Consider the following 12,513-nt stretch of genomic DNA (forward strand, 5'->3'; position numbering starts at 1 on the left):
CGGTGGGCTGTCTTGAGGTGGATCCTGATTCAGGCACCAAATTGTCTGCCATGATGCCAAAACGTCTGCGACGCTGTATCTACAGGACGAGGCGGAGGAGGCGATTGGGCCCCTTTGGACTTCATTCAAAATAATTAGGACAGGAGTAGACTGGTGTCTTTATTTTATTGCCGACTAGGAAAAACCATGAAAAACTGCCGAGAAGAAAAATGAAGTGTCTCATAAAAAGAGGAGAGCAGGTAGTTTAGACAGCAAAAAGCCTACAACACCCGGTATTCCCAAGCGGTCCCCCATCCAAGTACTGACCAGGCCCTACGCTGCTTTACTACGGTGTTCGGACGAGAACCGGTATATTCAGCGTGGTATGGTCGTAGGCAACATACCTACAGAATTTAGCTCATTTATGCTTGTCCTCAACCTCACGGACGAACGGATTGACAGTACGCCCCGTCTCTGCCACCAGAGGGAGCTTGAAGGCATTGACCAATGAGAGCGAAGATGTAGTGACTGTGAAGGGCTGTAACCATGGATGGGATGCTGATGGTGTAACAGTGCCTATGATGCACACGACACACCTGCTGATGGAGGTGTGGGCCTGATTTTCTGGACTGCGCGCTCTGCGTTCCGAGGGGCCATGGATGCTGCCCGAATGTCACGATGCGGCCCGGCATCAATCTTGTCTTCTACAGAAGGAAAATGATGATGACTGTTTTGGGAGGCATTCCAAGCATATGAATTCTTGCTTTGTTTGCTATGAATTCACTGCCAGAGAAGGCCGAGATATGGCCAGGAGTGCCACCAGCTTCCCCTGAAGAACATTCCAGGTTGATAGCTGTCCCAGGCACGGGCCAGCGCCTTGCATTTTTTCCTGGTCACAGTTACTACCGTAACAGCAGTTATAACTATGCGTGACGTCATAATCGTGCTCTGACAGTCTCCGGTGGGCTGTCTTTAAGTGGATCCTGATTGAGGCGCCAAATTGTCTGCCATGATGCCAAAACGTCTGCGACGATGTATCTACAGGACGAGGCGGAGGAGACGATGTTGTCCCTTTAGACTTCATTCAAAGTAATTAGGACATGACTAGATTGGTGTCTTTATTTTATTGCCGACTAGGAAAAACCATGAAAAATTGAAGAGAAGAAAAATGAAGTGTCTTATAAAAAGAGGAGAGCAGGTAGTTTAGACAGCAAAAAGCCTACAACACCCGGTATTCCCAAGCGGTCTCCCATCCAAGTACTGACCAGGCCCTACGCTGCTTTACTACGGTGTTCGGACGAGAACCGGTATATTCAGCGTGGTATGGTCGTAGGCAACATACCTACAGAATTTAGCTCATTTATGCTTGTCCTCAACCTCACGGACGAACGGATTGACAGTACGCCCCGTCTCTGCCACCAGAGGGAGCTTGAAGGCATTGACCAATGAGAGCGAAGATGTAGTGACTGTGAAGGGCTGTAACCATGGATGGGATGCTGATGGTGTAACAGTGCCTATGATGCACACGACACACCTGCTGATGGAGGTGTGGGCCTGATTTTCTGGACTGCGCGCTCTGCGTTCCGAGGGGCCATGGATGCTGCCCGAATGTCACGATGCGGCCCGGCATCAATCTTGTCTTCTACAGAAGGAAAATGATGATGACTGTTTTGGGAGGCATTCCAAGCATATGAATTCTTGCTTTGTTTGCTATGAATTCACTGCCAGAGAAGGCCGAGATATGGCCAGGAGTGCCACCAGCTTCCCCTGAAGAACATTCCCGGTTGATAGCTGTCCCAGGCACGGGCCAGCGCCTTGCTTTTTTTCCTGGTCACAGTTACTACCGTAACAGCAGTTATAACTATGCGTGACGTCATAATCGTGCTCTGACAGTCTCCGGTGGGCTGTCTTTAAGTGGATCCTGATTGAGGCGCCAAATTGTCTGCCATGATGCCAAAACGTCTGCGACGCTGTATCTACAGGACGAGGCGGAGGAGGCGATGTTGTCCCTTTGGACTTCATTCAAAATAATTAGGACATGACTAGACTGGTGTCTTTATTTTATTGCCGACTAGGAAGAACCATGAAAAATTGAAGAGAAGAAAAATGAAGTGTCTTATAAAAAGAGGAGAGCAGGTAGTTTGGACAGCAAAAAGCCTACAACACCCGGTATTCCCAAGCGGTCTCCCATCCAAGTACTGACCAGGCCCTACGCTGCTTTACTACGGTGTTCGGACGAGAACCGGTATATTCAGCGTGGTATGGTCGTAGGCAACATACCTACAGAATTTAGCTCATTTATGCTTGTCCTCAACCTCACGGACGAACGGATTGACAGTACGCCCCGTCTCTGCCACCAGAGGGAGCTTGAAGGCATTGACCAATGAGAGCGAAGATGTAGTGACTGTGAAGGGCTGGAACCATGGATGGGATGCTGAGGGTGTAACAGTGCCTATGATGCACACGACACACCTGCTGATGGAGGTGTGGGCCTGATTTTGTGGACTGCGCGCTCTGCGTTCCGAGGGGCCATGGATGCTGCCCGAATGTCACGATGCGGCCCGGCATCAATCTTGTCTTCTACAGAAGGAAAATGATGATGACTGTTTGGGGAGGCATTCCAAGCATATGAATTCTTGCTTTGTTTGCTATGAATTCACTGCCAGAGAAGGCTGAGAGATGGCCAGGAGTGCTAGCAGCTTCCCCTGCCGCACATTCCATGTTGATATCTGTCCCAGGCACGGGCCAGCGCCGTGCAATTTTTCCTGGTGACAGTTACTACCGTGACAGCAGTTATAACTATGCGTGACGTCATAATTGTGCTCTGACAGTCTCCGGTGGGCTGTCTTGAGGTGGATCCTGATTCAGGCACCAAATTGTCTGCCATGATGCCAAAACGTCTGCGATGATGTGTCTACAGGACGAGGCGCAGGAGGCGATTGGGCCCCTTTGGACTTCATTCAAAATAATTAGGACAGGACTAGACTAGTGTCTTTATTTTATTGCCGACTAGGAAAAACCATGAAAAATTGTCGAGAAAAAAAATGAAGTTTCTCATAAAAAGAGGAGAGCAGGTAGTTTAGACAGCAAAAAGCCTACAACACCCGGTATTCCCAAACGGTCTCCCATCCAAGTACTGACCAGGCCCTACACTGCTTTACTACGGTGTTCGGACGAGAACCGGTATATTCAGCGTGGTATGGTCGTAGGCAACATACCTACAGAATTTAGCTCATTTATGCTTGTCCTCAACCTCACGGACGAACGGATTGACAGTACGCCCCGTCTCTGCCACCAGAGGGAGCTTGAAGGCATTGACCAATGAGAGCGAAGATGTAGTGACTGTGAAGGGCTGTAACCATGGATGGGATGCTGATGGTGTAACAGTGCCTATGATGCACACGACACACCTGCTGATGGAGGTGTGGGCCTGATTTTCTGGACTGCGCGCTCTGCGTTCCGAGGGGCCATGGATGCTGCCCGAATGTCACGATGCGGCCCGGCATCAATCTTGTCTTCTACAGAAGGAAAATGATGATGACTGTTTTGGGAGGCATTCCAAGCATATGAATTCTTGCTTTGTTTGCTATGAATTCACTGCCAGAGAAGGCCGAGATATGGCCAGGAGTGCCACCAGCTTCCCCTGAAGAACATTCCAGGTTGATAGCTGTCCCAGGCACGGGCCAGCGCCTTGCATTTTTTCCTGGTCACAGTTACTACCGTAACAGCAGTTATAACTATGCGTGACGTCATAATCGTGCTCTGACAGTCTCCGGTGGGCTGTCTTTAAGTGGATCCTGATTGAGGCGCCAAATTGTCTGCCATGATGCCAAAACGTCTGCGACGCTGTATCTACAGGACGAGGCGGAGGAGACGATGTTGTCCCTTTAGACTTCATTCAAAGTAATTAGGACATGACTAGACTGGTGTCTTTATTTTATTGCCGACTAGGAAAAACCATGAAAAATTGAAGAGAAGAAAAATGAAGTGTCTTATAAAAAGAGGAGAGCAGGTAGTTTAGACAGCAAAAAGCCTACAACACCCGGTATTCCCAAGCGGTCTTCCATCCAAGTACTGACCAGGCCCTACGCTGCTTTACTACGGTGTTCGGACGAGAACCGGTATATTCAGCGTGGTATGGTCGTAGGCAACATACCTACAGAATTTAGCTCATTTATGCTTGTCCTCAACCTCACGGACGAACGGATTGACAGTACGCCCCGTCTCTGCCACCAGAGGGAGCTTGAAGGCATTGACCAATGAGAGCGAAGATGTAGTGACTGTGAAGGGCTGTAACCATGGATGGGATGCTGATGGTGTAACAGTGCCTATGATGCACACGACACACCTGCTGATGGAGGTGTGGGCCTGATTTTCTGGACTGCGCGCTCTGCGTTCCGAGGGGCCATGGATGCTGCCCGAATGTCACGATGCGGCCCGGCATCAATCTTGTCTTCTACAGAAGGAAAATGATGATGACTGTTTTGGGAGGCATTCCAAGCATATGAATTCTTGCTTTGTTTGCTATGAATTCACTGCCAGAGAAGGCCGAGATATGGCCAGGAGTGCCACCAGCTTCCCCTGAAGAACATTCCCGGTTGATAGCTGTCCCAGGCACGGGCCAGCGCCTTGCTTTTTTTCCTGGTCACAGTTACTACCGTAACAGCAGTTATAACTATGCGTGACGTCATAATCGTGCTCTGACAGTCTCCGGTGGGCTGTCTTTAAGTGGATCCTGATTGAGGCGCCAAATTGTCTGCCATGATGCCAAAACGTCTGCGACGCTGTATCTACAGGACGAGGCGGAGGAGGCGATGTTGTCCCTTTGGACTTCATTCAAAATAATTAGGGCATGACTAGACTGGTGTCTTTATTTTATTGCCGACTAGGAAGAACCATGAAAAATTGAAGAGAAGAAAAATGAAGTGTCTTATAAAAAGAGGAGAGCAGGTAGTTTAGACAGCAAAAAGCCTACAACACCCGGTATTCCCAAGCGGTCTCCCATCCAAGTACTGACCAGGCCCTACGCTGCTTTACTACGGTGTTCGGACGAGAACCGGTATATTCAGCGTGGTATGGTCGTAGGCAACATACCTACAGAATTTAGCTCATTTATGCTTGTCCTCAACCTCACGGACGAACGGATTGACAGTACGCCCCGTCTCTGCCACCAGAGGGAGCTTGAAGGCATTGACCAATGAGAGCGAAGATGTAGTGACTGTGAAGGGCTGTAACCATGGATGGGATGCTGAGGGTGTAACAGTGCCTATGATGCACACGACACACCTGCTGATGGAGGTGTGGGCCTGATTTTCTGGACTGCGCGCTCTGCGTTCCGAGGGGCCATGGATGCTGCCCGAATGTAACCATGCGGCCCGGCATCAATCTTGTCTTCTAGAGAAGGAAAATGATGATGACTGTTTTGGGAGGCATTCCAAGCATATGAATTCTTGCTTTGTTTGCTATGAATTCACTGCCAGAGAAGGCTGAGAGATGGCCAGGAGTGCTAGCAGCTTCCCCTGCCGCACATTCCATGTTGATATCTGTCCCAGGCACGGGCCAGCGCCGTGCAATTTTTCCTGGTGACAGTTACTACCGTGACAGCAGTTATAACTATGCGTGACGTCATAATTGTGCTCTGACAGTCTCCGGTGGGCTGTCTTGAGGTGGATCCTGATTCAGGCACCAAATTGTCTGCCATGATGCCAAAACGTCTGCGATGATGTGTCTACAGGACGAGGCGCAGGAGGCGATTGGGCCCCTTTGGACTTCATTCAAAATAATTAGGACAGGACTAGACTAGTGTCTTTATTTTATTGCCGACTAGGAAAAACCATGAAAAATTGTCGAGAAAAAAAATGAAGTTTCTCATAAAAAGAGGAGAGCAGGTAGTTTAGACAGCAAAAAGCCTACAACACCCGGTATTCCCAAACGGTCTCCCATCCAAGTACTGACCAGGCCCTACACTGCTTTACTACGGTGTTCGGACGAGAACCGGTATATTCAGCGTGGTATGGTCGTAGGCAACATACCTACAGAATTTAGCTCATTTATGCTTGTCCTCAACCTCACGGACGAATGGATTGACAGTACGCCCCGTCTCTGCCACCAGAGGAAGCTTGAAGGCATTGAGCAATGAGAGCGAAGATGTAGTGACTGTCAAGGGCTGTAACGATGGATGGGATGCTGATGGTGTAACAGTGCCTATGATGCACACGACACACCTGCTGATGGAGGTGTGGGCCTGATTTTCAGGACTGCGCGCTCTCCGTTCCGAGGGGCCATGGATGCTGCCCGAATGTCACGATGCGGCCCGGCATCAATCTTGTCTTCTAGAGAAGGAAAATGATGATGACTGTTTTATGAGGCATTCCAAGCATATGAATTCTTGCTTTGTTTGCTATGAATTCACTGCCAGAGAAGGCTGAGAGATGGCCAGGAGTGCCACCAGCTTCCTCTGCCGCACATTCCAAGTTGATATCTCTCCCAGGCACGGGCCAGCGCCGTGCAATTTTTTCCTGGTGACAGTTACTACCGTAACAGCAGTTATAACTATGCGTGACGTCATAATCGTGCTCTGACAGTCTCTGGTGGGCTGTCTTGAGGTGGATCCTGATTCAGGCACCAAATTGTCTGCCATGATGCCAAAACGTCTGCGACGCTGTATCTACAGGACGAGGCGGAGGAGGCGATGTTGTCCCTTTGGACTTCATTCAAAATAATTAGGACAGGACTAGACTGGTGTCTTTATTTTATTGCCGACTAGGAAAAACCATGAAAAATTGCCGAGAAGAAAAATGAAGTGTCTCATAAAAAGAGGAGAGCAGGTAGTTTAGACAGCAAAAAGCCCACAACACCCGGTATTCCCAAGTGGTCTCCCATCCAAGTACTGACCAGGCCCTACGCTGCTTTACTACGGTGTTCGGACGAGAACCGGTATATTCAGCGTGGTATGGTCGTAGGCAACATACCCACAGAATTTAGCTCATTTATGCTTGTCCTCAACCTCACGGACGAACGGATTGACAGTACGCCCCGTCTCTGCCACCAGAGGGAGCTTGAAGGCATTGACCAATGAGAGCGAAGATGTAGTGACTGTCAAGGGCTGTAACCATGGATGGGATGCTGATGGTGTAACAGTGCCTATGATGCACAAGACACACCTGCTGATGGAGGTGTGGGCCTGATTTTCAGGACTGCGCGCTCTCCGCTCCGAGGGGCCATGGATGCTGCCCGAATGTCACGATGCGGCCCGGCATCAATCTTGTCTTCTAGAGAAGGAAAATGATGATGACTGTTTTATGAGGCATTCCAAGCATATGAATTCTTGCTTTGTTTGCTATGAAGGTGTTTGCCTGACTTTCTTGACTGCGCGCTGTACGTTTCGAGGGGCCATGGATACTGAACGAATGGCACGACGCGGTCCCTCATCAGTCTTGTCTTTTAGAGAAGGAAAATGATGATGACTGTTTGGGAGGCATTCCAAGCATATGAATTCTTGCTTTGTTTACTATGAATTCACTACCAGAGAAGGTCGAGATATGGCCAGGAGTGCCACCAGCTTCCTCTGCCGCACATTCCATGTTGATATATCTCCCAGGCACGGGCCAGCGCCGTGCAATTTTTCCTGGTGACAGTTACTACCGTAACAGCAGTTATAACTATGCGTGACGTCATAATCGTGCTCTGACATTCTCCGGTGGGCTGTCTTGAAGTGGATCCTGATTCAGGCACCAAATTGTCTGCCATGATGCCAAAACGTCTGCGATGCTGTATCTACAGGACGAGGCGGAGGAGGCGATGTTGTCCCTTTGGACTTCATTCAAAATAATTAGGACAGGACTAGACTGGTGTCTTTATTTTATTGCCGACTAGGAAAAACCATGAAAAATTACCGAGAAGAAAAATGAAGTGTCTCATAAAAAGAGGAGAGCAGGTAGTTTAGACAGCAAAAAGCCTACAACACCCGGTATTCCCAAGCGGTCTCCCATCCAAGTACTGACCAGGCCCTACGCTGCTTTACTACGGTGTTCGGACGAGAACCGGTATATTCAGCGTGGTATGGTCGTAGGCAACATACCTACAGAATTTAGCTCATTTATGCTTGTCCTCAACCTCACGGACGAACGGATTGACAGTACGCCCCGTCTCTGCCACCAGAGGGAGCTTGAAGGCATTGACCAATGAGAGCGAAGATGTAGTGACTGTCAAGGGCTGTAACCATGGATGGGATGCTGATGGTGTAACAGTGCCTATGATGCACACGACACACCTGCTGATGGAGGTGTGGGCCTGATTTTCTGGACTGCGCGCTCTCCGTTCCGAGGGGCCATGGATGCTGCCCGAATGTCATGATGCGGCCCGGCATCAATCTTGTCTTCTAGAGAAGGAAAATGATGATGACTGTTTTGGGAGGCATTCCAAGCATATGAATTCTTGCTTTGTTTGCTATGAATTCACTGCCAGAGAAGGCTGAGAGAAGGCCAGGAGTGCCACCAGCTTCCCCTGCCGCACATTCCATGTTGATAGCTGTCCCAGGCACGGGCCAGCGCCGTGCAATTTTTCCTGGTGACAGTTACTACCGTAACAGCAGTTATAACTATGCGTGACGTCATAATCGTGCTCTGACAGTCTCCGGTGGGCTGTCTTGAGGTGGATCCTGATTCAGGCACCAAATTGTCTGCCATGATGCCAAAACGTCTGCGACGCTGTATCTACAGGACGAGGCGGAGGAGGCGATGTTGTCCCTTTGGACTTCATTCAAAATAATTAGGACAGGACTAGACTGGTGTCTTTATTTTATTGCCGACTAGGAAAAACCATGAAAAACTGCCGAGAAGAAAAATGAAGTGTCTCATAAAAAGAGGAGAGCAGGTAGTTTAGACAGCAAAAAGCCTACAACACCCGGTATTCCCAAGCGGTCTCCCATCCAAGTACTGACCAGGCCCTACGCTGCTTTACTACGGTGTTCGGACGAGAACCGGTATATTCAGCGTGGTATGGTCCTAGGCAACATACCCACAGAATTTAGCTCATTTATGCTTGTCCTCAACCTCACGGACGAACGGATTGACAGTACGCCCCGTCTCTGCCACCAGAGGGAGCTTGAAGGCATTGACCAATGAGAGCGAAGATGTAGTGACTGTCAAGGGCTGTAACCATGGATGGGATGCTGATGGTGTAACAGTGCCTATGATGCACACGACACACCTGCTGATGGAGGTGTGGGCCTGATTTTCTGGACTGAGCGCTCTCCGTTCCGAGGGGCCATGGATGCTGGCCGAATGTCACGATGCGGCCCGGCATCAATCTTGTCTTCTAGAGAAGGAAAATGATAATGACTGTTTTATGAGGCATTCCAAGCATATGAATTCTTGCTTTGTTTGCTATGAATTCACTGCCAGAGAAGGCTGAGAGTTGGCCAGGAGTGCCACCAGCTTCCTCTGCCGCACATTCCAAGTTGATATCTCTCCCAGGCACGGGCCAGCGCCGTGCAATTTTTCCTGGTGACAGTTACTACCGTAACAGCAGTTATAACTATGCGTGACGCTATAATCGTGCTCTGACAGTCTCCGGTGGGCTGTCTTGAAGTGGATCCTGATTCAGGCACCAAATTGTCTGCCATGATGCCAAAACGTCTGCGATGCTGTATCTACAGGACGAGGCGGAGGAGGCGATGTTGTCCCTTTGGACTTCATTCAAAATAATTAGGACAGGACTATACTGGTGTCTTTATTTTATTGCCGACTAGGAAAAACCATGAAAAACTGCCGAGAAGAAAAATGAAGTGTCTCATAAAAAGAGGAGAGCAGGTAGTTTAGACAGCAAAAAGCCTACAACACCCGGTATTCCCAAGCGGTATCCCATCCAAGTACTGACCAGGCCCTACGCTGCTTTACTACGGTGTTCGGACGAGAACCGGTATATTCAGCGTGGTATGGTCGTAGGCAACATACCTACAGAATTTAGCTCATTTATGCTTGTCCTCAACCTCACGGACGAACGGATTGACAGTACGCCCCGTCTCTGCCACCAGAGGGAGCTTGAAGGCATTGACCAATGAGAGCGAAGATGTAGTGACTGTCAAGGGCTGTAACCATGGATGGGATGCTGATGGTGTAACAGTGCCTATGATGCACACGACACACCTGCTGATGGAGGTGTGGGCCTGATTTTCTGGACTGCGCGCTCTGCGTTCCGAGGGGCCATGGATGCTGCCCGAATGTCACGATGCGGCCCGGCATCAATCTTGTCTTCTACAGAAGGAAAATGATGATGACTGTTTTGGGAGGCATTCCAAGCATATGAATTCTTGCTTTGTTTGCTATGAATTCACTGCCAGAGAAGGCCGAGATATGGCCAGGAGTGCCACCAGCTTCCCCTGAAGAACATTCCAGGTTGATAGCTGTCCCAGGCACGGGCCAGCGCCTTGCATTTTTTCCTGGTCACAGTTACTACCGTAACAGCAGTTATAACTATGCGTGACGTCATAATCGTGCTCTGACAGTCTCCGGTGGGCTGTCTTTAAGTGGATCCTGATTGAGGCGCCAAATTGTCTGCCATGATGCCAAAACGTCTGCGACGCTGTATCTACAGGACGAGGCGGAGGAGGCGATGTTGTCCCTTTGGACTTCATTCAAAATAATTAGGACATGACTAGACTGGTGTCTTTATTTTATTGCCGACTAGGAAAAACCATGAAAAATTGAAGAGAAGAAAAATGAAGTGTCTTATAAAAAGAGGAGAGCAGGTAGTTTAGACAGCAAAAAGCCTACAACACCCGGTATTCCCAAGCGGTCTCCCATCCAAGTACTGACCAGGCCCTACGCTGCTTTACTACGGTGTTCGGACGAGAACCGGTATATTCAGCGTGGTATGGTCGTAGGCAACATACCTACAGAATTTAGCTCATTTATGCTTGTCCTCAACCTCACGGACGAACGGATTGACAGTACGCCCCGTCTCTGCCACCAGAGGGAGCTTGAAGGCATTGACCAATGAGAGCGAAGATGTAGTGACTGTGAAGGGCTGTAACCATGGATGGGATGCTGAGGGTGTAACAGTGCCTATGATGCACACGACACACCTGCTGATGGAGGTGTGGGCCTGATTTTCTGGACTGCGCGCTCTGCGTTCCGAGGGGCCATGGATGCTGCCCGAATGTAACCATGCGGCCCGGCATCAATCTTGTCTTCTAGAGAAGGAAAATGATGATGACTGTTTTGGGAGGCATTCTAAGCATATGAATTCTTGCTTTGTTTGCTATGAATTCACTGCCAGAGAAAGCTGAGAGATGGCCAGGAGTGCTAGCAGCTTCCCCTGCCGCACATTCCATGTTGATATCTGTCCCAGGCACGGGCCAGCGCCGTGCAATTTTTCCTGGTGACAGTTACTACCGTGACAGCAGTTATAACTATGCGTGACGTCATAATTGTGCTCTGACAGTCTCCGGTGGGCTGTCTTGAGGTGGATCCTGATTCAGGCACCAAATTGTCTGCCATGATGCCAAAACGTCTGCGATGATGTGTCTACAGGACGAGGCGCAGGAGGCGATTGGGCCCCTTTGGACTTCATTCAAAATAATTAGGACAGGACTAGACTAGTGTCTTTATTTTATTGCCGACTAGGAAAAACCATGAAAAATTGTCGAGAAAAAAAATGAAGTTTCTCATAAAAAGAGGAGAGCAGGTAGTTTAGACAGCAAAAAGCCTACAACACCCGGTATTCCCAAACGGTCTCCCATCCAAGTACTGACCAGGCCCTACACTGCTTTACTACGGTGTTCGGACGAGAACCGGTATATTCAGCGTGGTATGGTCGTAGGCAACATACCTACAGAATTTAGCTCATTTATGCTTGTCCTCAACCTCACGGACGAATGGATTGACAGTACGCCCCGTCTCTGCCACCAGAGGGAGCTTGAAGGCATTGAGCAATGAGAGCGAAGATGTAGTGACTGTCAAGGGCTGTAACGATGGATGGGATGCTGATGGTGTAACAGTGCCTATGATGCACACGACACACCTGCTGATGGAGGTGTGGGCCTGATTTTCAGGACTGCGCGCTCTCCGTTCCGAGGGGCCATGGATGCTGCCCGAATGTAACCATGCGGCCCGGCATCAATCTTGTCTTCTAGAGAAGGAAAATGATGATGACTGTTTGGGAGGCATTCCAAGCATATGAATTCTTGCTTTGTTTGCTATGAATTCACTGCCAGAGAAGGCTGAGAGATGGCCAGGAGTGCCACCAGCTTCCCCTGCCGCACATTCCATGTTGATAGCTGTCCCAGGCACGGGCCAGCGCCGTGCAATTTTTCCTGGTGACAGTTACTACCGTAACAGCAGTTATAACTATGCGTGACGTCATAATCGTGCTCTGACAGTCTCCGGTGGGCTGTCTTGAGGTGGATCCTGATTCAGGCACCAAATTGTCTGCCATGATGCCAAAACGTCTGCGACGCTGTATCTACAGGACGAGGCGGAGGAGGCGATTGGGCCCCTTTGGACTTCATTGAAAATTAATTAGGACAGGACT

General features: G+C 49.4%; 13 non-coding genes across 13 annotated transcripts; all 13 read right to left on the reverse strand.

The window, feature by feature from the left end:
• Positions 1 to 257: 257 nt before the first annotated feature.
• Positions 258 to 376, reverse strand: LOC140228103 (5S ribosomal RNA). Its single transcript, XR_011901110.1, has one exon. It is a non-coding gene; the product is annotated as a 5S ribosomal RNA (ribosomal RNA).
• An 819-nt stretch (positions 377 to 1,195) lies between these two features.
• On the reverse strand, positions 1,196 to 1,314 carry LOC140228197 (5S ribosomal RNA). The gene has a single exon (XR_011901194.1). It is a non-coding gene; the product is annotated as a 5S ribosomal RNA (ribosomal RNA).
• Positions 1,315 to 2,133: 819 nt separating this feature from the next.
• LOC140228199 (5S ribosomal RNA) lies at positions 2,134 to 2,252 on the reverse strand. Its single transcript, XR_011901196.1, has one exon. It is a non-coding gene; the product is annotated as a 5S ribosomal RNA (ribosomal RNA).
• An 819-nt stretch (positions 2,253 to 3,071) lies between these two features.
• On the reverse strand, positions 3,072 to 3,190 carry LOC140228127 (5S ribosomal RNA). The gene has a single exon (XR_011901132.1). It is a non-coding gene; the product is annotated as a 5S ribosomal RNA (ribosomal RNA).
• An 819-nt stretch (positions 3,191 to 4,009) lies between these two features.
• Positions 4,010 to 4,128, reverse strand: LOC140228126 (5S ribosomal RNA). Its single transcript, XR_011901131.1, has one exon. It is a non-coding gene; the product is annotated as a 5S ribosomal RNA (ribosomal RNA).
• An 819-nt stretch (positions 4,129 to 4,947) lies between these two features.
• On the reverse strand, positions 4,948 to 5,066 carry LOC140228200 (5S ribosomal RNA). The gene has a single exon (XR_011901197.1). It is a non-coding gene; the product is annotated as a 5S ribosomal RNA (ribosomal RNA).
• An 819-nt stretch (positions 5,067 to 5,885) lies between these two features.
• On the reverse strand, positions 5,886 to 6,004 carry LOC140228128 (5S ribosomal RNA). The gene has a single exon (XR_011901133.1). It is a non-coding gene; the product is annotated as a 5S ribosomal RNA (ribosomal RNA).
• Positions 6,005 to 6,824: 820 nt separating this feature from the next.
• LOC140228112 (5S ribosomal RNA) lies at positions 6,825 to 6,943 on the reverse strand. Its single transcript, XR_011901117.1, has one exon. It is a non-coding gene; the product is annotated as a 5S ribosomal RNA (ribosomal RNA).
• Positions 6,944 to 7,933: 990 nt separating this feature from the next.
• LOC140228201 (5S ribosomal RNA) lies at positions 7,934 to 8,052 on the reverse strand. Its single transcript, XR_011901198.1, has one exon. It is a non-coding gene; the product is annotated as a 5S ribosomal RNA (ribosomal RNA).
• An 819-nt stretch (positions 8,053 to 8,871) lies between these two features.
• On the reverse strand, positions 8,872 to 8,990 carry LOC140228137 (5S ribosomal RNA). Its single transcript, XR_011901141.1, has one exon. It is a non-coding gene; the product is annotated as a 5S ribosomal RNA (ribosomal RNA).
• Positions 8,991 to 9,809: 819 nt separating this feature from the next.
• LOC140228114 (5S ribosomal RNA) lies at positions 9,810 to 9,928 on the reverse strand. Its single transcript, XR_011901119.1, has one exon. It is a non-coding gene; the product is annotated as a 5S ribosomal RNA (ribosomal RNA).
• Positions 9,929 to 10,747: 819 nt separating this feature from the next.
• Positions 10,748 to 10,866, reverse strand: LOC140228202 (5S ribosomal RNA). The gene has a single exon (XR_011901199.1). It is a non-coding gene; the product is annotated as a 5S ribosomal RNA (ribosomal RNA).
• Positions 10,867 to 11,685: 819 nt separating this feature from the next.
• LOC140228129 (5S ribosomal RNA) lies at positions 11,686 to 11,804 on the reverse strand. The gene has a single exon (XR_011901134.1). It is a non-coding gene; the product is annotated as a 5S ribosomal RNA (ribosomal RNA).
• Positions 11,805 to 12,513: the final 709 nt, after the last annotated feature.

Source organism: Diadema setosum, chromosome 4 (assembly GCF_964275005.1).
Source record: "Diadema setosum chromosome 4, eeDiaSeto1, whole genome shotgun sequence".
Classification (NCBI taxonomy): Eukaryota; Metazoa; Echinodermata; class Echinoidea; order Diadematoida; family Diadematidae; genus Diadema; species Diadema setosum.